Below are 25,699 nucleotides of genomic sequence, written 5' to 3'. Positions count from 1 at the left end.
ATCTCCTATAGTGAGTGCTTGTTTGCAGAAGCAAGAGCCCCCAGGCTGGAAAAGATCTGAAACAATGCAGAGCCCACCTGTTATTTTCTTAGAAATCCTGGGGTGGGAGGTCCTTTCAGGCCACTGGGGCTGGTACAGAGCTGTGTCCCTTGTTGGTGCTTGGGACTCTGGGTATGAGAAGTACAGATACTGGGCTTCTGATCAAGTATGCTGGCCACCCAACCAAATACTGTCCCAAACTTAAACCACAGTGGCCAAAAACTATAGGCTCCTGGCTAGCCCTGCTCTGGCCTCCCCTGACAGTTGGCCCTATCCCAGAGCTCTCTGCTCATGTCCCTCTCGTGGCTACCTTTCAGTCGGTACCCTAGACACCATGCAGCTCTCATCTTTCTTCAGGATTTGCACCACCAAGCAGCGACCCTCTTTCAGAGGAACTAAGTGACCAAATGGCAGGTCAGTTTTCCTGATGTCTCAGAGAAAGAGTGGTTCCTTAATCCCCACTGAATGATCTGCTTGTTCTACAGACTGGCAGTTTGGTGCCCCCAGCAGCCGCTGAAATGACATGTCATGCTCCTCAGCAGATGTTCCCGGAATATTTTTGGTCAGCTCCTCATAAACCCTGATGACTATGGGAGGCCAGTGCTCTCTCTCTGGCTGCTTCAGATAATGCCTCCTCTCCAAGGTATGACTTAGGTGCTACCTAGGGTCTCAGTGCTGACCAACTTAGAAGTCCTTACAAACAAGGCAACAAACCATCCCTTCTCTTCAGCAAGGATTCAGATTTGAGGTGCTTTAGGTACATGTCACAATTATCTGACATCATTCTTTCCTTAGCTACCCTATGGGCACCAGTCTGTCATACAGAGACTCCCAGGATACTTTAAGGCAGCCATGTTTATAATGCTATGAATGGAACTTTGGAGAAAACACGATGTCTTTCAACAAGATTCATGGGCTCAGGGAGTTTTCAGATCATCTACTTCCTTAGGCACTGTCTTAACACTAATCTACACCTCTCTCTTTTACTACCCCTTTTCCAACTTTATATAAAAAAAACATACCCACTTAGAACACTAATTTGCTGTGCCTGAGGCTCAAACACCTCCCTGATATCAAGCAAAGGGATAATTCAGTATTGTTGTTTAAAGAAGTCAGTGATACTAATGAGTGTGTACTAAATATGGCTAACAGATCCTCATAGCTGGTTAGTTGGGTTTCCAGTTCTTTGCTTTCAACAAAATGGAAGGAGAATCTAGGGAAGTTTTCAGGTGATAGATTTTTTTTTTTTTATGATTTTATTTATTTATTTGACAGAAAGAGAGACAGTGAGAGAGGGAATACAAGCAGGGGGAGTGGGAGAGGTAGAAACAAGCTTCTCACTGACCAGGGAGGATGATGAGGGGCTCCATCCCAGAGCCCCGGGATCATGACCTGAGTCAAAGGCAGACACTTAATGACTGAGCCACCCAGGTGACCCTGGGTGATAGATTATTAAATATTACATTTCATGACAGATGACTGTGCTTAAGAACGTATGACTTTAAAAGAATACAATGAATTGAGTAGGTCACTTCTAGGAAATGCCTTCCATTCCTAATTAGATTTTCACTAAACATTAGAGGGTGTGTCTGGTTCTTGAAATTCTTTTAAGAATGCAAATAAATCTGTGAAGACCGCTGTTTAAGACACTGACCATGGTTCTAAAGGAGACTACCCAGGGGACCTGGGTAGCTCAGTGGGTTAAACTTCTACCTTTGGCTCAGGTCATGATCTCAGGGTCCTGGGATCAAGCCCCGCATTGGGTTCTCTGCTCAGCAGGGAGCCTGGTTCCCCCTCTATCTCTGTCTGCTACTCTCCCTACTTGTGATCTCATTCTCTCTCTCTCTCTCTGTCAAATAAATAAAATATTTAAAAAAAAAATAAAGGAGACTACCCATGAAAACCACTTTGAGGTATTTTTACATGTTATCAATACCAAAGCTCTGGCCACACCCCCAAACTTGCCTAATCAGATCTCTGGCTATGTGACTCAGGAAGTTAAGGTTTTATAAATCTCTGAGTGAATCAGCCAGCTGGCTGGCTTGCTGTCCACTACTTTATGGCACCAAGAACACAACCTTAACTGTGCAGACCTTGTGCAAAACTTCTCTTCTCTAGCTTTTGGAGCTGAGGGTGATGTCCTTATGCTACCATTTGAGGTATCAGGGAAGCAGCAGAGGAAGTTGAGAGAGAAGTCACTAGTACTGGAAAGAAATGTGCCTGCATTGGGTTCTGCCACTTGCTGATTATATGGCCTGAGACAAAGCATTTCCCATCTCTGGGCCCCAGAAGGCCTTCTTAGGCTGTTCAGAGGACAGTATACTACCTGATACATGACAATCTTGTAATAAGAGGTAGTTTCCTCCTACTCTTCAGAATAAATATAATAACTCCCATATAAAAGTGTGGTGCTTTCACGAAGGATTTGAATCCATGTTTTCAAAGCTCATAATTGAGCATCTTAAAAATATTACAATGGGGCTCCTGGCTGGCTCAGTTGATAAAGCATGCAACTCTTTATCTTGGGGTTGTGAGTTCAAGCCCCACATTGGATGTAAAGCTTACTTTAAAAAAAAAAGCTTTTTTTGTTTGTTTATTTCTTTGTTTTTTTTTAAAAGCTTGTGGGGGGGAACAATTGAATTTGTTGAATAAAAGAATGAATAAAAAAAAAACTGTTAATATCTAGATTTCTCGGGCACCTGGATGGCTCAGTGGGTTAAGCCTCTGTCTTTGGCTCAGGTCATGTTCCCAAGGTCCTGGGATTCAGCCCCGCATGGGGCTCTCTGCTCAGCAGGGAGCCCGCTTCCTCCTCTCTCTCTCTCTCTGCCTGCTTCTCTGTCTACTTGTGATCTCTATCTGTCAAGTAAATAAATAAAATCTTTAAAAAAATCTAGATTTCTGTTAAAAAATGAGAGTTAATTAGAAAGATGAAAATGAGTTAGAATCTTTAAGATTGCATAAAATGGAAGGAAAGTAGGGTGGTTCTCTTTTCATTGCTTCCCAGGCATGCACACAATGAATGTTATGGATAGGACTCCAGAAAAGAGTTAGTCAGAGCCCATTAGAGTCAATAGGAGGCTTGTAGGCTGCCTCATCCATCGCCATTCCTGGTGTCGTTAATGGAAGAGAGTTAAGTAACTAGGAACACGACTCTGAATAAAGAGAAGATGTATGAAGGGAAAACGATCGGTATTCCCTTTTTATCCTCTGTTTGTTATGGATGTCAGTAGGGAGAACCCTCACCCTGGTGGTTTACACTGTGGTTTCAGGTGCTATGATGATGACACCGATGCTTTAGGGTAATAAAGTTGAAGGCCACCACAACTCTTGATGATACAGTTCAGTCATTGTCTCAGTCATCTTCATATACTTATAATCTGATTTTCTATTGCTCTGTGAATCTTTTAATGGGGTATATCCTCCATCTTCCTATTAGGTAATACATTGTTATTGTATTAATAACATTCAGTAAGAAGTACCCCTGATCACAACCGCCATTGATGGGCTTCTTGTAAAAATTGGGTTTTTGTTACTTTAGGGTCCAAAGGTATTCACTTTGTGATAATTTGAATGTAATTAGATGGATAGATAAAATAAGCTCCTTATGAGCTTTATATTGGAAACTTCTATTAGCAATAATCGCGCCTCGGATAAACCTCATTGGCTACGATACTGCCACTGCGCAAAGCTATATTGGAAACTTCTAAATGGAATCTCTCTAATACTAAACTAAAACTAAACACTAAAGCACTGGCTTTAGCTAAATTTTTAAAAATGAAGTTTTATGACCAAGATCCCTGATTAGTAGTAGGAAGAAGTAAGAAATTTCACTAAAGCTCTGTCAAATTTTATGGTGTTGTTAAGAATCCTGAAACTTTCAGAATACATAAATGCTCAACTTAAAGTGTTTTTCTGAAAAATCAAAGGTCTTGCCTAATTGGCAATATCAGGCCCTCGTACTCCTTACGTTTTTTGTGAAATATTAGAACATCACTCTCATGGCTGCCATTGATCCTAATACAGCAGACAAAAACTGAAGGGTAAAAATACCTATACATGTTGACTAGGTTGATGATGGAGTTATGCTAGCCTGGGTTGATGACTGAGATGTGCTATCCTGTATTTTAGGGATTTTATCAGAGTAATGACTAGTCATGACAATGATGTTAACTCTCATCTGCTTTACCCAGATAATTTGCAGTTTGGTGTCAAGTTGAGAACACAGCTTCCTGGGGTGCCCTTATGGCTCAGTTGGTTAAGCATCCAACTCTTTGGTTTTGGCTCAGGTTGTGATCTCAGGGTTGTGAGACTGAGCCCAGCATCAGGTTCCACACTGGGCATGGGACCTGCTTAAGGTTCTCTCTCCTTTCCCTCTGCCCCTCCCCACCCTGTGCACTCTCTCTGTCTCTGAAAAACAAAAACCAAACCAAACCAAAACAAAACAAAAAAACACAACTTCCTGAACATAAGTAATGTTTTCATGGAGTATCAAAAAATCAATAAAAATAGTAAAATAACAGCTTAAAACTGATACAGAGGATTAAATTATTGAGGGTCAAGGTCAAGAAAAATGATAACTTCTAAGTATGTATATATGTTTATGTATATTGTATGGAAATACATATTATATAAATATGTATTTATGTAGGTACCACCCATATGGGCTCCTTCATGTAAATTAAGAGGTGAATTTCACTTTTGAATACACTTGTCATCAATTAGAAAATTGAAGTAAAATACTGATTTTGTTAGAAAAGTCATACTCCTATTTTAGAAATGATAGAAACATATATGTATCATAAATTTGTTGTAATAAATAATCATTATAGTGTGAATGGCATGCCTACCATTGTGTACCATGCAAACTCATAAATGTAGGTGGTCCAGAGCCATTTTATGACATTAGGATAAATATAAAAAACACATCCGAACCCTCTCTTTTATATGGTGAAAGAGATTATGTATCCAGATGTCAACAAAAAATACAGTCTGACCTGAAATTTAACAAATTGATAGTCTAGCTTTTGAACCAGCTATAAACAGTTGGAAAGAGTATGTATAGCAATTTTTTTAAAAATGACAAAAGTATTCAGCTAACATATAAGAAGCTATTAAAAACTAATCTCAACACAGGCAACAAGATTAAGGCATTAAATGTGTTCATAGTACTGCTTCTTACATATTAATGTAGCATTGTAGAATGGTCCATTACAGAAGTAGGGCTAAAAACACAATGACAGAAGGTCAAAGGCATTTCCCAAAACTACAGTGGGCTGGGTTAGACTTTGAATTTAAAAAATAAAAATAAGGTAAAAGAAGAGAAGTTAAAATCAGCAATTCACCTATTCATAGATTGCAAAACTGCAAAAGTCCCTTTATTTAATTTCAGATTATACTTAGGGACAGGACATAATACATCTAAAGTGCTGCTAACATTGTGTCTGCTTCATGGTAAAAACAAAATAATTGTCAGTTGTCATCATCAATTCATCATGATTTCCTTTTATCTGAAATACCCATTAATAATAACTTACAGGGGTGCCTGGGAGGCTCAGCTAGTTAAACGTCTGCCTTTGGCTCAGGTCATGATCACAGAGTTCTGGGATCCAGCACCTAGGTGCAGCAGGGAACCTTCTTCTCGCTCTCCCTCTGCCCCCACCATGCTCTCCCTTGCTCTCTCTCCCTCTCTTTCTCTCTCAAATAAATAAATAAAATATTTAATTTGATGGTCTCTACAATATGCTAGTAACCTTCTGAGGTAGACGCTATCATTTTCTTCATCTTTTAGATAAAGGTACTGAAGGTTGCAGTGGTTGCTTTCTTGAAGTCATGGAGCTGGCTAGTTGTAGGACATACCAAACAGGGCGCTTGGGTGGCTCCATTGTTTAAGCGACTGCCTTTGGCTCTGGTCCTGATCCTGGAATCCTGGAATTGAGTCCCACATCAGGCTCCCTGGTCAGCAGGGAGTCTGCTTCTCCCACGGACCTCTCTCCTCTCATGTGCTCTCTCTCTCATATAAATAAACAAAATCTTTAAAAACAAAACAAAACAAAACAAAACAAAGAACATACCAAACATACTAACTGATTACAGAATCTTCAACTCCTAACAACTTCACTTATACCAATTCACCTCCATTAGTACCATGTGGATAAACCTGTACCCTATTTATATGTCCAAGAAGAGATGGTGAGGATAAAGGTAGACAGGGAAATTATTACAAATACAGTATAATATTCATAAATTGGATAGATATTTTAGCCAATCCTGAAGTTTATATTTGCTCTCTTTGCCAACAAAGCAAATATAAAAATGGTATCAATAAAATGTTTTTTTGAAATAGAAGTAATCATAGCATTTTCAGGCATTTTAGAAATGAGTTAAAAATCCAAACATCTAATTATTAAATCATTATATTTTACACCTAAAAGCAACATAAAATGGCATGTTTAATTATACTTCAATAAAAAAAGAAATTTTAAAAAAATCTTTAAAAATTGAATTCAGATTTGTAATATGTTGACTTATTAGTAGTGTGTTTTAGTGTAATTTTTTACTATTGAAGAACTGAAAGCCCTTTTTAATGAGAGTTACAAGGGAGAGAAGCCACTTGCTGCATGATTGGCTCTGCATCAGAATCTAGCCTTCTTGACTTCTGGGGCCAACAGAAACGACAATGTTGTTAATGTTTTAATAATGGCTAAACAGGTTAAACATAAGATAACAAATTAAGACAAACTAAATGTTTGTAAACACAGTATTGAGCTGAGTCACAGTTAGCAGAATCTGACTGAAATATCCTTTTTAATTTATGTTAACCATTAATGAGGTACGATTTTTTTTGAGTAGCATTTCCTTTTAGAAGATCATCTGAATCTCTTCAAGGATTTTGTTGTTCCTGTTGTTGTTTGCTGATTTTTTTTTAAGAATAAGCATTGGCTCCTGAACAGATAACGAAACAACTGCGAATCTACAAGTAAATCAAGTGAATAAAGTTGACTGTGTCTCTTAGTTGAAAGTCTTAAAGAAATCAAGATTAATCAGTACTTGGTCTTTGCTGTCTCTGAGAGCCTAGGACAAAGCAGGCAAATAAAAGGTGCTCAAAAATACTTGTGGCTGCAGTTGCATTGAGGAGACAATGCATCTGAAAAATTGTCATGTCCGTGGGACATCTCTGTGCCAACAACTGGTATGGTGACAGAGCCCATGCTGTTATAAGGCAAACTTAGTTTAACCTCAACAGTAAGGAGAATACTATGCTACATACCCGTCCTCTCTGAACTGCAGAGTTATTTAAAATATGGAATTTTTCTTCTAGAATGTCTGGGAAAATTGAGACCCAGAGACTTTTTGCAGTTCCTTGGGAAGCACACAGATGCTGGGCAGTAGGCAGCCTCCGCCTTCTCCCAGCTTCATCTCACCCTGTCTGTAGGATAGCCTGTAAGGCAGACAGCCACAGGGAGTTTTGTAACCATGAGATAGAAGGAATGAACCTTTAGATCTGATTCAGGTATTTTCCACTGTTCTGAGAAATGAGGGATGACTGCATGACCAAATCACAAGTCAATGCTCTGATGGCTCTGGAGAGGTACTGAGATTGCCCATTGAGTTTGTATGGCCTCTTGCTGCCCACATCGGTCGTGCATTTATAGGAAGAGACAGCTTCCAATCAATATCTCATTGCCCAAATGAGGCCTCTATTTATGTTGTTTGGGAAATGTGTTATTAAATCAGATGACCTCTTAATATTAAAAAGGAACATCACTCTTCGTCTGCTAAAATGGAGACATCATTTCCTTATTTACAAAATGGAGGTTTTGCTATTCATTTTGCTTAGTATTACCTGCATTTAAGAATAGTAACTGCTTGAGAATTTTGCTCACTTAAGCAGACAGTGTGAAGAGAATAGAACTGGTGCCAACAGCTATTCAGATTCGAAAAGGACAAAATCCTAACAAGGGAATTGGTTCCAAATTTGAAGGATACTCAATAGCTTGGACTTGCCTTTTAAAAATCTAGTGAATATATAATCAGCCAGGGGCATGTGGGACACAAGGTTCGATATGTCATTACAGCCAATTGGCTCCAGGCCTTACAAGAAGGGAAATGATTTATAGAACCAGAGTGGGATGGCTACTGAGGAAGGTGGGGACTTGCTCCAAGAGGTTTATTGGAAAGAGCTAACCAGTGTCCTTTCTTGATGGGAGCAATACCCTGAAAAGATACCTCTTTAAGGGTCCCCATGCCAGACTTTGAATGAATCTCCAGTGCCTCCCAAACATTTCCAGACCAACAATTACCATTCCAGGATTTATCAGTGTTGCGATCTGTATGCCTCTCGTGCACCTTCCATTTACTGCTCAACATTTTACTTACCAGAGAGGCTCTCTAGGCATGACATCCCAATATTTTGTTATCACAGCTCACATGGAAATGACCGCCCAGCCATAAATGCCTATGGTCTGGGGTCTCCTGCTATGTCAAGGCTGCATGCAGGGATCTCAGCTTATCTGTAATCCTTTCTAGGTATAAGAGTGCCTCCATTGGGATAAGATCTAATTCTGCTTCTAAACAAAGGACAAGAGTTAAATGTATCATCATGATCAAGATTTAAAGAAGGAAATGAGACTTTGTCTAAATTCAGATGAAAAAATTACTTTTTACAAGGTCCAGTAGAGCAGCTGCTGGAGGTGGCAATTTCCCAAATCATTGCGGTCTGCAGAACAGCTCTGCCTGCTCACCCACCCGGGCCTTTAGGAGAGCCTTTGAATCCAGCCACAGCTGGCAGGTTATCCTGAAGTTGCCGGCATTTGAGACGACTGATGAGCCCACTTCACTGAATGCTTGTTCCATGTATAGCAAAGTTCAAACAATTTCGGGCTTAGCAAAATATGGGGCAAGGAGCTTGGTGTAGGATAGCTACCAGGGTGCTTGATAGAATGACAGGCATGTAGTGTGCACGTCACAGTTGGCAGCAGTGTCTGTAATAATACAGCAGACATGAACACCTGCCAACCACTGCCCCTGTTTCCAAAAGCCGTAACTTGGCTTTGGACTAATTCCATGCTGTCCTTCCCTTCTCTGCCCTCCTGCCATCCAAACTGTATCTCAGCATGCTGCAGGTCTGCTTTCACTGGGGCAAGGGGACGTAAAGGTGGATGAAAATAACATAGCACTAATTAATGATCATCAATTACCAATAGTGCACCTTGTGACTGTTAGAGGAGACATTTTCTATGTCTCTCCAAATGCCCAGATGATAAAATTTTCTCCAGAATGGTTAGATTACATATGGAGAGACTGTCTTAGACCTACTGATTAAAGTTGTTAGGATAGGCTTGGTAGTCTGTACGGGTAGTAGGTTTTTCAAGGCTATTCTTCTCAGGAAAATTAGAGTAAGTATACCTCTGAAAAAACCTATCTCCAGTCTTGGCTGGAGATAGATCACCTGGGGAACTGGAAAAATCCCATTGATCAGGCCATTCCCAGACTCATTAACTCATAACTTTTGGTGATGGGACCCAGACTTTGATAACTGCCCATGTAATCTGAATATGGGCCCAAACTGGATAGGACGGCTCATAAAGGAGTTTCTGGCTGTCGGGGAAGTCTGTGTCTTAACAAGCACTCATTTGATGTTTGTGAATAGATCTCTTCACTGAAAGCTCTGTGGCCTTATTTTAAGTGATAGAAAGTTCCCTCTCTTTCTGGAGCCTTTGATTTTCTAGAAGTGATAGGTACAAGAAGTGAATTCACAGTCCTTAAGCAACAAATCACAATGAGAGATGGTATTTAAAAATGAATATAGCCATCTGAAGGAACCGAGAGTACAGAAAGATCAGAATCTGGAGTGGGTAAAGAGGGGATGATTCCTGGAAAGTATATTTTGAGCTAGAATTTCAAGTGTGCAACTACTCAATCCCGAGAGTGCTTTATAAAAATGTAAAAGTTATTTTCTATGCTTTCTTCGTTTCTAACAGTATCAGAGGTAACAAAACGGAATGTAAGAATGATCAGTAATACATGTTAATGTTTTCAAAGGTAAATAATATCTTCCGAGAAAACTTCCCATAGGGCCACACTGGAGATAGGCTGGAAGGCTGGTTGGGTGGACACTGGAGATCAACATTTCCTGGGGTCACGTGTGTTCAGCGTAACAACTCAGTTTCCTAGTTACCCTAACTAGCTGTGAAGGTAGTTCTGTAAAAGGCTTTCCAGAAGTATTCTGATTAATGCCCACATGGCCAGAAAAGTGAAGAATACCCACTTGATTCTTCGCTTTCTTATATTTACTAAAACACAAATAGTAAAACAACAACAGCGACAACAACCAAGTTCCTTATTTTGAATAAAGATTTTTAGCCCAGTCTTTTTTTGGTTATGGTTTTTTTTTTTTTTTTTTTTTTAAGGAACCAAAAGCTCTCCTGCCTAGCTGACCACATTTCAACACTTTCATGTCATAAAACATGCATATCTCACTTCAGGTGGTTTTATTTTGTTTTACACTTGGATTTTTTGACATGCACTTGTTACACAATTAGATTCCAAGTTGGAAGCGGGAAATGTTCCTTCCACTCTATTTTCATGCTGAAAGCCTCAACAAGACTTATATATTCAATGAAGAAAGACGCTTAGGATGTCGGCAAACTGGAAATAGCAAATTCAAGAAAGAGGAGCACAGGGTTATCCTGGGCAAAGAATGTGTGCTCCAACTTCTTTTGAAAAATTAATTAGTGACAAATTTGACCAAGAGAAATCAACACTGCTTAATGTCCTTTCTATTGCAGATTAGTGCATTCAGTAATTTTAAGGAGGGGTTAGATCCGCAATGAAGTTTCTGTGTTTGGTAAAACATCACATGCTAAAATTCAAAAAAGTGATTTGTCTCTGGAGCATCTCATGATGAGAACATTATGGAACATGTCCTCTTGGGGTACACATGTAAATAGGATATGAAAGATGTGAAATTTCCTTTGCCCACAACACACAATAAGAATTTGGGTTTTTTTTTTGTTCAGATGTATTTACCGAGTGTCTGCTATGAGCCAGAAATGAGAGTAGGGACAACCTTGCAACTATGAGAAAGAAAAATCCCAGCCCCTGAAGAAGAGAGAAACTGCCAGACAAACTGCAAATATTGTCACAAAAGAAGCTGGATTGTCCTCCCTAGTAGGCATGTGATTTTTTTGGACATAGTTATGATTTTTGGGAAAAGGTCTCTTTCTGCTGGAAAAATGCACTTTGGAGACCACTTCTTTGCATGGTCAGGAGTGAAGATTTAAATTGGAAGTGGTAGGGAAATTCCATATAATTATTGCAGAAAGAAGGTAAATTATAATAAAGAAACCAAGGCTTCGCATGCAGATCATTTCTGTAGAAGGGGAATGGGAGCTGGTCTTGTTCGACAGAATAACTGGCATATATCAGAATGCCATCCTGCCCTGGAATAAGTCTGCTTAATCAAGAGAAATCCAGCTATCTGAGTCCTATGAACCTCATGTCATTTCAACTAAGAATAGAGTCTTGGAAGAAAGATTTCACACTCCCCAAATTCTAAAGCCTTGCTGAAATTTGTCATTCTTTTCTGAAAGTGCCCTGAGCAAGGGAGGGGAAAGTTGATGCTTTGCTCCCCTCATTCTTGATATCCCTGACTAGGTACTAAGGATGGCATCTTTCTGCAGATTCTAAGTATGCTAGTTATAATTTAGCATGCAACATGCAGAGCTCCTCGGGGCCAGTCAGGCAGGGTAGGATAGTGGCTGCCCACTTGACTTCAGTCAGGTCACATGCCTGCCACCCTATTGTTCCTACTGGGCCATTTTTGAGGGCCCACAGGACAAATGGAGATCTCCCTGCCCCTCCCCTCCCTTACTTGAGTCTGCTCTCCTTCAGGATGCTGGTAAATCTCACATTCTCTGTCCTGGACTTTTCCCCAGTCATTTTCCCTGCCCTAATTATTCCAAGAACTCAGTTCCCCAGGATTAAATCACACTGTGTTTGTATGGAGGTTTCTCTTATGTGACATTTTTGTCAACCCCATTACATTTTGAGTTCTGCTGTAGCAGGTGTAATTATCTCCATCCATCCTCCTCCATCTATGGCTCCCTCCATTCTTCCGCAAAAAAAAAAAAAAAAAAGAAAAAAAGAAAAGAAAAAGAAAAAAGAATTCACCCTCCCAGCGCGCGCGCACGCGCGCATACACACACACACACACATACACACACACAGTGGCTCTGCCCCTGTGGAATGCTGAGTAAATAGGTATTTAATCCTTGCTTCACTTCTCATAAAGTGGTTCAAGTCACACTAGAAAAGAAAACTAGGTGGAAGAAGAAGAAGAAGTGGGGGGGGGATCCAATTTCACATCAGCAGTGTGATTAGATCTGAGCAAACCAGTGAGGTCAGTCCAGTGTCTAGATCCTATCCCAGCGCCATCCTTGCCTGGGCCCTGAGTTTCCCTGACCTCGCTCTTCTTCCTTAACTCCCCTTATATAAACTGCTTTAGAAAAAGATGTCACTAATGTATTAGTATGATGTTTGACCCACAACTTCCTCTTGCCTGCCCATTTGAACAGTGTTTGAAACCAGTGGTCCATAGAGATCCACAAGTATGTTGTTTTAGTTGAGGGAACTCACAGAACCAGACCACCTTGTTCTTGGACACACAGAGTTGCAGAGACATGATGAAGATTCCTCATATTAATTTTTTTTTCAAAAACACTGCTTACCCATTCATGAAAATACCTTTAAACAAAAAGAGAGAATTTCTAACTACATTATTTTCTTTTTCTTAGTTTAAATTCAATAGCCAACATATAGTACATCATTTATTTTTGATTTAGTGTTCAATGATTCGTTAGTAGCATAACTAATTACATTTTTTTAGATTTATTTAAGAACTAAGTAGCAGTGAATTTGCATGTTGCTATGGTTTGTTTGCTCTTGTGAAAGGTACCTTAAAACCCTTTACTATGGTGTGTAAACCCCTCACTGCATCCCCTCACAAGCCTGTGCTGATAAATGTGAATATGGAAGCTGTCTTTTTTCAATCCCCTTGCTAATAAGGAACAGGAACCTTCCAGTGGACAGATGCACATCACAGATCTGCTGTAAAGAAAAAGAAGAAAATTTATCAATAGCTTGTAACTTGGCACTGTCAAGGCCCTGCAGTAACAAGCTGGGTGACCTCAGGAAGTCAGCCGGCTCCACTGAGATCCAGGGCTAATATTACCTGAATGCATATAAGCAAATGTGCTAAATCAGACAGCTGTGGAGGCATCACCTTGATTATAAATACTACTTATCAGCTTCATTCCCTTTCACTTAGAGTATTTTTGGTTTGGGAGAGGGCTTCTTCAGACACTTATAGGAGAGAGAAAGTGGCAGGAAAAGAGAGCAATGTTTGTGTATGTTTTTGTCCACCTGGTTACCTAGTGCTTCCTAGGGGCAGACACTGAGCTCAGTGCTTTGCATGTATTAGCATACTTGATCCTCAAAACCACGTCCTAAGCATTGCTATCATCATCCCCATTTTACAGATGAGTAGATTGAGTACAGACAGTAAGTTGGTCTACTAGTTACTTAGGGTATGATGCTAACGAGTGGCCAATCTGGCACTTGAAACCACACAGTCTTCTTTAAGAGTCTGTGCTCTTAAAATCTACCCTTTGCAGTCTCCACCTGATTCTGTTAAAAATATCTTTGCTAAGGTAGGTTTGCAAGGAGGGCAGGATGACGGATAACAATCCCAACTGGAGAGTTTGCAAAGTTCTCTTGCATGCCTACTATGGTGTGCTCAGCAGACATGCTGCAGGGGAAAGCCAGGTTTATTGCAGAAAGTCCAAGTCCTGCTTATGGATGACCCACTTGGTGCCTGTTGGATACAGCTGCTGCTTCTCCTCTGCAGGCCAGGGAGTGGCTCTTCACCACACAGAGGCACGAAACAGTCCAGGCCCTCGGGGCTGCACCCATCACCCAGAGGTGACCCTCCCCAAAGGGAGCCAGTGAGTGGCTTTGGTTCCTGGTAGGCCTTCCCAGTAAGGCTAAGATGGCAAGGTCAATATGAAAACCTGTGTCTTTTTCTGTTTAAGCCCACATTTTTTTCTAGGCACAAGTCCAAGTGTTTTGGACCCAAGAGTACAGAATCTTTGGTACCATCTGTTTTTGCACATCTGGTTATGGAAAGATCCACTGATTTGCTAGGAAAGGTTGAACAATGAACTCGTGTTGGACACCAGGCCAACAAACACAGATTTCATCTATTCTAGTGTTTTGTGTCTTTACTCTCTCCATTTTTATGCTCTAGTCTTGTAGTTGGCATTTTCTTTGACAAATTTGCCACACGTAAGTGTGATCAAGATTAACTACTGTGGTCAATTTAAGTCTTTCTCTATGACAATTGTCAGAGCTTTTACATATTTTTCATCTCTCTCCCATGAATAAAATGGCAGGTTGGTAAGTAATTAGAGGAAGAAACACTGGAAATGTTTGAGACTTCAAATTGGTTCTTAAATTATTAATTGGTCAGACACAACATCATTAGAAGGTCCTAAAACATCCAAACATCATTCACAGTGTGTCTACATTTATTTATTCTGAAGCTTTAAATGTTAACCATTTTGTTATTTTTATGTCTACTTTGAAGAAGAAGAAAATTTGGTTGTCCCTCTCCAAATTGGATTTGGGCTTGGAGATTAGTTAATCAGGTTTAAAGCCAAGCACTTTGTCTAAATGAACATTGCCCAGACCAAGATTTCGTATATAACCCCTCTGACAGGTACCTGGCAGGAATGTCCCAAGGTGGGAAAGGAGTATTAACACTTCCTACCCAAGTTGACCCTTTACCATAGTATGTTACTATATTGATTTCAATTTTGTTTTCGTTTTATGATTTCAATTTTTAAAATAATTCTGTCTCTTTTAATAATTATCAGACTATTTTATTGGATAATTTGATGTGAAAGACTTTGGGCATTAGTTCTCTCCCTCTAAAAGTGTTTGTGCTTATATGTGCATTGCATCTCAATAAAGCTGGAAAAAAAGTTTGTGCCTCCTTTTCCACTGAGGTCAGATAATGCTGTTTAGAATTGTGTCTGAAGTCTGTCATGCTTAATCAAGTTTTGGTTTCAGTTATAAACAAGGAAAGATAGTTTCCTTCAACCATTCCTCACTGCCATGCTGTTTGGGCCTTAAAAATCCAGAGGCTCATGTGGACACTCTTCATGTAATTCAGACAGAAGTAAATTTCGTTAATGCAACATTCTGGAAAGTGCCATGCATTTCTGTTTGTTTTTTGTTTTTCATTTTTTTTTCTGTCTCAGCAACAGACTTTTGATCAAATTGTTTGATGGTGCTCAGCCAGTTTTTATTATTTATTTATTTGAGAGCATGAGAGAGGAAGAGAGCATGATAGGGAGGGGTAGTGGGATTGGGGGAGGGGAAGCAGACTCCTTGCTGAGTGGGGAGCACGGCGTGGGGCTGATCTCAGGACCCTGAGACCAGATCCCAGCAGAAACCAAGAGTCAGACATTCAACTGACTAAGCCACCCAGCAGCCCCTCACCTGGTTTTTACAACAGCTTATTACAATAACTGAAGCAGGTCATTTATTAAAGATTACCAAAACACCAAAATGTCATTTGCTGAAAATGATTGCACACCATAGGATAAGGATAATTTACTATTTATTACACTTTAAGTAAGTAGAAATATACACACAGAACACTAACAACCATCCAGTAGGCTTAGGCTAGGAAATTTCTAATTCCTTCTCAATAGAAATGGATGAAAACTTTTTCAAGTTCTGCTGATTCATTTCTGAGTGTCTTACCCAAATTCTGGCCCCCAGGTCTGAGTGCTGATTTATCATGTTTAAGAAAATTCCAGAATAATAAAACTCTGGAATAAGAGGTCTTTATCTTTTCATCTTTCTGGTAGTCATTATCAAGTGATTCCTGTTGAGATTTTTTCTTTTCATCTTACTCTGCATAATGCTGGCTCCTGCTATGCTACCACCCAGTGTCTGCTGCTGTGTGTTTGCTTGGCCTTGAAGTTCCTCCTGATCCAGGTCCTAGTCCATGTTAAGTGTCTGCCAGTCTTCTGTATCCTCTGATATGATCTCTTCTTTCCTGACTTTGTGTATTTCACATGATGAGGCAATGAAGGGATTGCCAATGAAGGCATTTTAAACACACTTTGGTGGAGTCACTTCCTGATGGTAGTCCAAACTCATTATAGTTTATCTATTCCTCCAACTCCTACCTTTCATTCAGTAGTGAAATCAAGCTACCAGAAGACTTCTCATGTGACAATGTCGAACATTTTCCCCAGCTACAGGCTCTTTTTTATGCAAGCTGCCATTAGGCATGTATTTGCTGAGTTGGTAAGTAGAGTTCAATCAATAAATGCTTATTTTCAATACAGGATTGGCTGAGAAAAATCAAATAGAAAATTAAATGACTAAAAATAATAGTTTTTACAAAGGTTTTATAGCATATTGCAAATAAAGGTATTATATATTAAGTATATCAAGGACAATATTTTTTCTAAGGTCATCCAAGCCCATGATGCTGCCTTAACTTTATAATTTTACAATGCTTAACATTGTGTTTTGTACTTAAAGTTACTTAATAAATGATTACTTCACGGACTATTTTATATATGTTTCCTATGTGATACCTAGTCCAGTACCTTGACTACAGTAAGCATTTGATAAATGCTGGTAAAGAATAAATTAGTGAATGAAAAAATTAATTTTTCATGAATGCTTAGCTGTCATTGTATTCATACAAGCACATAGACATTACCAGAATATATTGAGGTGTGATGGTTTTTCAATGTAAAATGCCATAGTATCATTTATGCAAGTCCCTCAGTCTCACTGAACTTGATGTTTTGAATCCTGTAATGTCTATGGTAATCTGTTGTATAATTCTCAGGTCCAAGGAGTGCAGTGGGCAGGGTTTCACTGTCCCTGACATTCCCTATTTATCTGTAGGTAGTTGGGTGGAGGAGTAAGAGGGAGGAGAACTACCTTTCCATTTCACTCTGTAAAGGAGGTTCGTGCTTGCATCTGGGACTAGTAGCAAAACGGTGCATCATTTATTGAACAAGTTTATCTCTCTTGGATGTCAGAGAGAATTTTGATTTATCACATGCATGTTTTAGGGCTATACACAAAAGAAAATATACCAGAAATTATTTCTCCAGGCTGTTTACAAAAAAAAAATTGCAAATTATGATTCTACTGTCAGTATTTCCCATACTGTAAATTCTAACATCGTTATCATATGCCTCTTAAACTCATTCAAGTTTAGAGAACACTATAAAAACAACTCAGGCTGTTTATTTGTTTTTCTCTTAAAGTTCATTCAATTCATGAGGGGTATTCCATCAATAAGGGTAGTTCAGAACTCTTCCTACATATCCCACCACTTTGGAGGGAGCCCTTTGTGGCTTACTATTGAGATTATAACTTGCCCAAACACTTGTGGAGCATGTAATTTAACCTGGCCCAATGAAGATCCTCATATAGCATAATGAGGCTTTCTTTGAAATTAAGCAAAAGGTAAAGATTATTCCAATGTTAAATTTTGTTTCCAAAGAATTAAAAAAAGGAACTCCCACTAATTTATTATATGATATTAAAACTAGAAAATAATCAGTATGAAACGGAAAAATTACTGACTAATGTCATTCATGAATACAGATATAAAATTAGTACACATAATACTAGCAAACTGAATCCAACCAGGATCAAATTGGATTATATTAAGAATGAAAGAATAATTTACCTTAAGAAATCTGAAAAAGTAGTTCACCATAATAAAAACAGAGGTTAAAAACTACCATCTTATTAGATGCAGATCTGCTTAAGATTCTCACTCTCCCTTTCCCTCTATCCCCCCAAAAGTAGCATTTCCTTTAAAATGAAGAATAAAGCAAAAATGTCCACCAGTGTTCATTTTATTCAGGATTGCTTTTGAGGTACTGATTAAAATAAAATAAAATAAAATAAAATAAAATAAAATAATTATTTGGATTGAAAAAGTAGAAACCAAGCCTTTCCTTGAAAATGGCATGATTGTCTACATTTGAAATTATCTTCCTCCTCCTCTTCCCAAAAATAAATATTTACAGGAGAATCTAGACACATAAACTACTAAAGAAAAAAATATACATAGCAAAAATATGCAAGACCTTCATGGAAAAATGGTATAAGTTATTGGAAGTTTTTAAAAGGGCAACCAATTAAGTGAAGTTATATACTATATTCATGACTAGGAAGATTAAAAAATCCTGCATTATCAATTCCTTACAAGTTAATCTCTATGGATTGATCAAAGGAAATCAAATCAAAATCCATAGAATACTTTCACAGGAACTCGACAGAGATTCTAAAATGTATGGAAGGACAGAGGGGCAAACATAACCAAAACTCTCCTGAAGAATTAAGGCACATACTCTTCCTAATATGAAGACTTACAATAAAGCTATAGTAATTGAGTTTATGGTGTTGGTGCCGGGACAGAAGATGAGACTTTGGAAACAGAATTAAGAGCTCAGAAACCAGACCTACATATTTGTCGTCACTTGATTATGCTATAGGTGGCATTGTAAATACCTGTGGAAAACTAACTATTCAATAAATGGTGCTAAATCAATTATATATTAACATAGAAAAGTTGAAATTTGCTCCTACCTAATACCATACAATAAGAAAAATAATTCCATAAGAATTAAAAACTTAATATGAAAGGCATAGCTTTAAGAAATTTTTGTAAGGGAATATCTTTATGAACTCAGGGTAAGGAAATATTTTTTTAAACAAGACAATAAAAAATGTTAGCCATAAAAGTTTGATGAGCTTGACAACATTAAAATTAGACATTTCTGTTAATAAAATTACCATAAAGATAATGGGAAAACAAGACCCGCTCTAGAATAAGGTATTTTCCATACAAAGAAACAAGAAAGCATTAGAATTGCAAATAAATAAAAAATCTTTGCAGAAAAATATTCAAAAGAACTATGAAGAAAAGACATGGATAGTCCTTTCACAGAAAAGGTAAATTAATGGTTAATAAACAGATGAAAATATGCTAAACTCTCTTAGCAATCTGCAAAATCTAAAATAAAACTATAAAATGATGCCATTTTATAACATCTAGATTGATGAAAATTAAGAAATCCAGTAGTAGCAAGCACTGTGGGAGATTTGAAGTCCTAAGACCAACGACATACTGCCAATGGGAGTGTAAATTGGTATCACCATCTTAGAAAAGAATTTGACATTATTTCATAAAAGTGAACTTGTGAATATTCTGTGGCCTAGTCATTTTCTTTCCTGAGTCAAGAACTTAGAAATATCCCTACAGTTTTGTGGTATATTCAAATGACGGAATATTATTCAGAAATAAAAATGAATCATCTACAACTATAAACAAATGAGTTGTAGATGTAAGCCAGTTGCAGAAATCTATATAAACATGATACCTTTTTAAAAATAGAAATCAAATTACATAGGGCAAAACCAGGCAGAATGGGTGGATGGATGGATGGATGATGGATGGAGGGAAAGATGAATGGATAGAGATATGACAGATACATAGATATAAGTAATACAGTCTCATAAGACTGTTTTGCAATGACAATAAAATCAGAAACACAAGCCTTAAGATAGTAGATATCTCTGGTGGGGGGAAAATTAATGAAGAACAGAGATAAATGCACAAGACTTAGCTCTATTTAGCAAAAAGAAAACCAAACAGATGATATCTTTTAGCCGTTCATCATTCCTTTTTCTTTTTTTTTTTTCAAAGATTTTATTTATTTGACAGAGAGAGACACAGAGAGAGAAGGAACACAAGCAGGGAGTGTGGGAGAGGGAGAAACGGGCTTCCCGCTGAGCAGGGAGCCCGACGCAGGGCTCAATCCCAGGACGCTGGGATCATGACCCAAGCTGAAGTCAGACACTCAACGACTGAGCCACCCAGGCGCCCCCATCATTCCTTTTTCACTAAATATTTTTCACTAAAAGTTTTTTAAAGCTTTCTCTTTCAAAAGGTGATAGGAGATAGAGGAGAGACTGTGGGTCAGCACTCAAAAAATGTTCCTATTTACTTCTCACAAGAAACAGTAAGCTACATACTACATTAGTTATTCTAGAGATGAGAAAACTAAAGCCAAGAAAGTATGCAGTTGACCTTTGAACAACATAGGGTTTACGGCTGCCAAATCTACACACAATCAAAACTCTCTATAGAATTTTTGACTCACTCCCTAAAATACAACTACTAATAGGGTACCGTTGACCAGATTTACCACTAATAGTCGATTCACACATATGTTGATTTTACATGTATTATATACTGTATTTTTTTTAAGATTTTTATTTATTTATTTGACAGACAGATCACAAGTGGGCAGAGAGGCAGGCGGAGAGAGAGAGAGGTGGAAGCAGGCTCCTCACTGAGCAGAGAGCCGGATGTGGGGCTCCATCCCAGGACCCTGGGATCATGACCTGAGCCGAAGGCAGAGGCTTTAACCCACTGAGCCACCCAGGTGCCCCTATACTGTATTCTTATAGTAAAGTAAGAAAATGTTATGAAGAAAATCATAAGGAAGAGAAAATGTATTTAAATAATTGTAGTGTATTTATTTAAAAAAAAAATCACGCTGAAGTGGACCCGTTTTGTTCAGGGGTCAATTGTGATTATCTGTATGGTATCATATAGTTCTAAAATGGCAGAGCTCCATTTGGAATTCACATGTGCTTTATGAAGGGCCATTTTTGTAGCTAGTGATTCAATTATATCATGTGATATTTAATTATTATCCTTTAGAACCAAAGGACATTTTTCCCTGGGAAGAGGAGGACTTTCAATTTGCTTTAATCAAGAAACTAAACTTTTTATAAAACATAGTATGAAGTAAGATGACCTAAATGTTAAGTGGGAGTTATCCACATATCGAAATAGACTGACACACCACCTCATACATATATGTGTGCTGCATAGATTTTGAGTACTAAAAATAACAAAATTCACCACCAGAATTAAATTTAAAGGGTCAAGTCTGGTATCAAAATCATTGCAACCAATACCTTTTAAGTTATAAGAAATAGAAAGATTTCACATCCCTTTTGAAAACTGATTTTAAAATGGTCTCAATATTTGTGGGTCTATAGATCTCGCCCTTCTTCATGATATAACCCTTTGTGCAGAACATTTCAGTTTTTAGTGACAAGGCACCTTTACAGCAAGTTATCATATTCTTTGAAGTAGGTATAAATTTGAACAAACAATAGGTAACTATTCCAATGATTTTTGAGATGTCGTTACATTTCCATGAAAAGAAGCATCCCTCTCATCTTGTTCAGTCATTACCTGCTTTATTGAGGAGCCGTTAGTGTTCTGCAGAAATTGTTCTCACATCTGAGACACAAAAGCAGGCATTCCAAACACCTCCAGGTTCAGAAAGATATTTAAGACAGTGAGATCCACCTGATAGCAAATTCTAGAAGTCCTTTTTTCTTTTCTTTCTTTTTTTTTTTTTCTTTAGAGTCCTTAATTCTGGCATGAATCCTGCAGACAAGGAGCATCCCGGATGCCTCTCAGAGCTTGGACTTCTGTAAGCCATTCCCCAAGCAATAAGGTGCTCAGTTCCCATTATCATTAAGTAGTTACAGGAAAAGGCAGTACTATCCAACGTATCTGTCAAAAGTGTTGTTGTTTGCTGGGTGCTTAAGTAGTAAAGGATGGATGATTCATTCATGGTCCTGCCATGAATCTTTATTCTTTTCCCATTCAGAATGGGCTCTTCCCACTTCGCTCTGGATGTTTGCAATTCATGCTGAAAGTAGAAGTTCATTCTTGGCAAGGTTCACCCATGAGCTTGGATTACATAGCTCCTGTGTAGCTGGGCTCTGCACAGGAGGGCAGGCTGGCGTGGAGTGGTGGAGGTGGGCCTTAATGGTCTGTTCCAGCTTTCTCAAAACTGATCTGCTTACCCAGAGGCTCTGAAAACTAAAATATTGTGGTCATTTTGGCTGGACTCTGACAAAGGGTTGTACGTCTCTGCATAATGAATGATGCTCTCTTCTCAGTCGATTTCTAATAAATCCAGAAATACCCAGACCTCAGCCTTGCAAACCATACCCCTTCTCAGAGTCAACCAGCTGAATATTGATTCCCATTAGAATAAATACTTTTTAAAAGACCAAACCTGAATCTTAGAGGTGTATAAGCTATTCCATCAACTGTTACTTTCTTGTAACCTTTACTAATTCTTTTGCTTTGGTGACACGGGCATAGAAACAGAGTTAAACTTTATGTATATATTCTCTTTTATGGGAGTTCTAAGGAAAGAGAAGAATTGGAAGTTCCTTTTTTATTCCTCTTACCCATTTTTTTTTTACATGTGTTTACTTGAGATCCCTGCAAGATCATAAGCTCCCAAAGGCTGGGAGTATATTTTCTTTTCTCTATTCTTCTCACTTTGCACCATGGCTGGCACATGGTTGGGACTTAATATGTGTATTATGAAAGAAAAGCTTAACAAATTGATTTATGACCTTATTGCAATCTTTTTTTTAAAGATTTATTTATTTGACAGAGAAAGATCACAAATAGGCAGAGAGGCAGGCAGAGAGAGAGCAGGAAGCAGGCTTCCCACTGAGCAGAAAGCCTGATGTGGGGCTTGATCCCAGGACCCTGGAACCATGACCCGAGCCGAAGGTAGAGGCTTTAACCCACTGAGCCACCTAGGCACCCCTGACCTTATTGCAATCTTATAGCAACTCCTTAAAATAGGTCTCTTTAAGTGTCCTGATAATTATAGAAACTAGAATCTTAAAGTTAACAAGCAAGCAAAACAAAGAGACATTGCTGAAATTAAGAAATCTCAAAAAAAAAAAAAAAAAGACTGGGAGCTTGTCCTCTTATAAAATGCTGGATTACATACCCATAGCAAATCCACTGATTGCTTAAATAGGAAGTCCTAGAAAATTGTCTCAATATATGCATCTAATTTGACATCGATCATTCCCTCTGGATGACTGAGTACTTAATTTGCTAGATCAAACATTTATGACAGCCCTGGAAACTACAGACCTTGAATATTGGCTTTTATATACAAATGAATAGAAAAAACTAGAGATTAAGTGTAACAAAGGCAAAAACTCTGAAGTGTTCAGTTATATGCCACAAGCCAAAGGAAACACATGAGTCTTCTTGGACATTAAACACCCCATATAAATGCCACAATGCCAGTGAAATGGCATTGTAAGTGTTTAATTTTCTTGAGATGGAAAACAAAATTTTACAGTATGCTGAAAAGATTCAACAATACCCGTTGCCCAGCACCAGCTAGCTTTATGGCCTGAAACCTGTAGCTTTTGAGCCAATACCCATCAAGACCAACTCTTGGGGAAGTGGTGAAGGTCCCGGTGTGACTGGAAAGAGCTCCATGGACCCACATGGCTTCCACACTGGAACATTTTACTGGATTCTGCACACTTTTACTCTTAAACCCTGGACAGTTCAGCTTGGCTCTGATTGCTTCCAGATCTCTCCATCTCTTTTTCCCTAAGAGCCAAGACCTCTATCTGCTACTCCCAGTACCTGGTTCTAACTTACTAACTTACTAGCTAGTTGATCGTGAGCTACTTAATCTCAATTTTAATTTTTAATCATAATCTTAAAATGATAATATCAATTTATAGGACTGTTATAAGGACTGTTATAGGACTGTTATAAGTAAAGTACTTTATACAGTGCCTTACATGTAACACACTCTATATTGATGGTAGACACTACTGCTACTAATAGTCCAATATGGACCGACCTCTACCTACAATCCATCTTCAGTTATCACCTCTGACAATACATACCTATTGTTCCTTCTATACCCTCATTGGCTCAAATATTTTGAATATCAGTGCCAACCAAGATTAGATTAGATGATCTGGCCTTTGAACACCTGATTTGCAAAGCTGGCCAACCAACAAGAAGCCCAGCCTTGTTGGTTGGAGTCTTTTTTTTTTTTTTCCTTACTTTCCTTGCTTGTCAACCTATGGATAAAATACCGCACAATGATAGCAGGTAAGTGACAATGTGTTTTATGAACCTGGGTTGCAGGTGAATTTTGTCAATCTAATGTCCATGTAAGTGTGGTAGTAATTTACCATCCCACACAAAGGCGTAAAAGAACAATAATGACCATCTCTGGCTCTGAGAAACCCAATGAGACAGACAATCTCCTTTATTCTGCAAAAGCCCACAGGGTTCATTCCTCCCCCTTAGCAGACCCTCTAAGTCTTCTGGCAAATAGTGTATGGTAGTTTCTCTGCCCTACACTCTGAAAGCCCTGGTTTGCTGCCCTGATGCTACTGATGGCCAAAACCAAGGTGCGCATCACCTCAGGTTTATATTTCCTCAGAGAAATTTTTTTTTTTTTTAATTTGTAGTGTTCACAATACTTTTCAGTGACCCTTTTTCCATTGTAGTTCACATTCTCTGACTGAGCTCTGGAAATTCTCTCTCTAGCCACCCATAACCTTCCTCACCAGCTTCCGCAATGGTGCTGGTGTGCAGTGGGGAGAAGATGCTCTCCTTTAGTGCTGTAGTATCCCAGTTCCTTTTTAGACATGTTCACCATCTTACAGCCTCTTCTCCAGGAACAGGCTCTTCTCTGTCTGCTGAGATTTGGGGAATATGAATGGCCATAAACTGACTCATGCAGCCATCACCTGTAGCCTTCAGCTTCATGGAGTAGGTTAAACCCACCTGTCTTGCCAGGCATAGAGGACCAGATACTAAGCAGTTTCTTTATTCTTTTCTTGTTGAATGTAGAATGAATGGATTTTTCTCACCAAGAGTTAACCTGTGCCAGAAAGGTGAATCTGTGGACACTGCTTTTTTTCCCTACCTCTGGGAGAGTCCCTTGCTTATGCTAGGAACTCTGAGATGCTAGGGGCGTCCTTGTTCCGGCTGCCCATCCTTGCTTAAAATTTTTGTCTTCATACTGATGGTTGTAGGCTGTGGAATCAAAATGTTTCTCTCTCTCCTTTTAAGATTTATTTATTTATTTGACAGTGAAAGGGAATAGAGGGGCAGAAGGAGAGGGAAGAGGGAATTTTGAGCAGACTCCCTGCTGATTGCAGAACCCCATGTGGGGCTCTGTCTCACAACCCTGAGATCATGACCTGAGCCAAAACCAAGAGTCAAAAGCTTACCTGACAGAGCCACCCATGTGCCCCTCAGAATGTTTCCTTAAGTCCTGTTTTTCAAATTCCTTTGACCCCATAGAAACAAAAGCTTCATTCAACATTCTTCTTTACTATGGGCAATGCTTTTTGATATTTTCTGTTCTACTCTACTCTTTTCCACCCTTTAAAAATAATGGCCACAACCCACTACATTGACTTTTTTTTTTTAACCCATGAATACGTCAAAACCCACAGTTTGAAAAATACTGTATTAAGAACTTATTCATGGAAAGCTATTGACATTCTGCCATGGTCTCTTTAGTAAGGGCACTTATGTCCACCTCATAGAGACATCCCTGATCACCGAATCCCAAATAGGTCATTTATGATACATTTTGTCATAGAACTTTGTTATTTCCCTTCATAGCATTTGTAGCAATCCGTATGTATGCTG

General features: G+C 38.7%; 1 protein-coding gene and 1 pseudogene across 2 annotated transcripts in view; one reads left to right on the top strand and one right to left on the bottom strand.

Moving 5' to 3' along the window:
• Positions 1-25,699, top strand: part of XKR4 (XK related 4) — a 453,634-nt gene that overhangs the window by 95,488 nt on the left and 332,447 nt on the right. The gene's annotated exons all lie outside the window — the stretch shown is intronic.
• Positions 3,602-3,729, bottom strand: LOC125099415 (uncharacterized; annotated as a pseudogene).

This window comes from Lutra lutra, chromosome 4 (assembly GCF_902655055.1).
Source record: "Lutra lutra chromosome 4, mLutLut1.2, whole genome shotgun sequence".
Lineage (NCBI taxonomy): Eukaryota > Metazoa > Chordata > Mammalia > Carnivora > Mustelidae > Lutra > Lutra lutra.
Note: the sequence above shows the minus strand (reverse complement) of the source record. Positions and strands in the feature narration are given on the sequence as shown.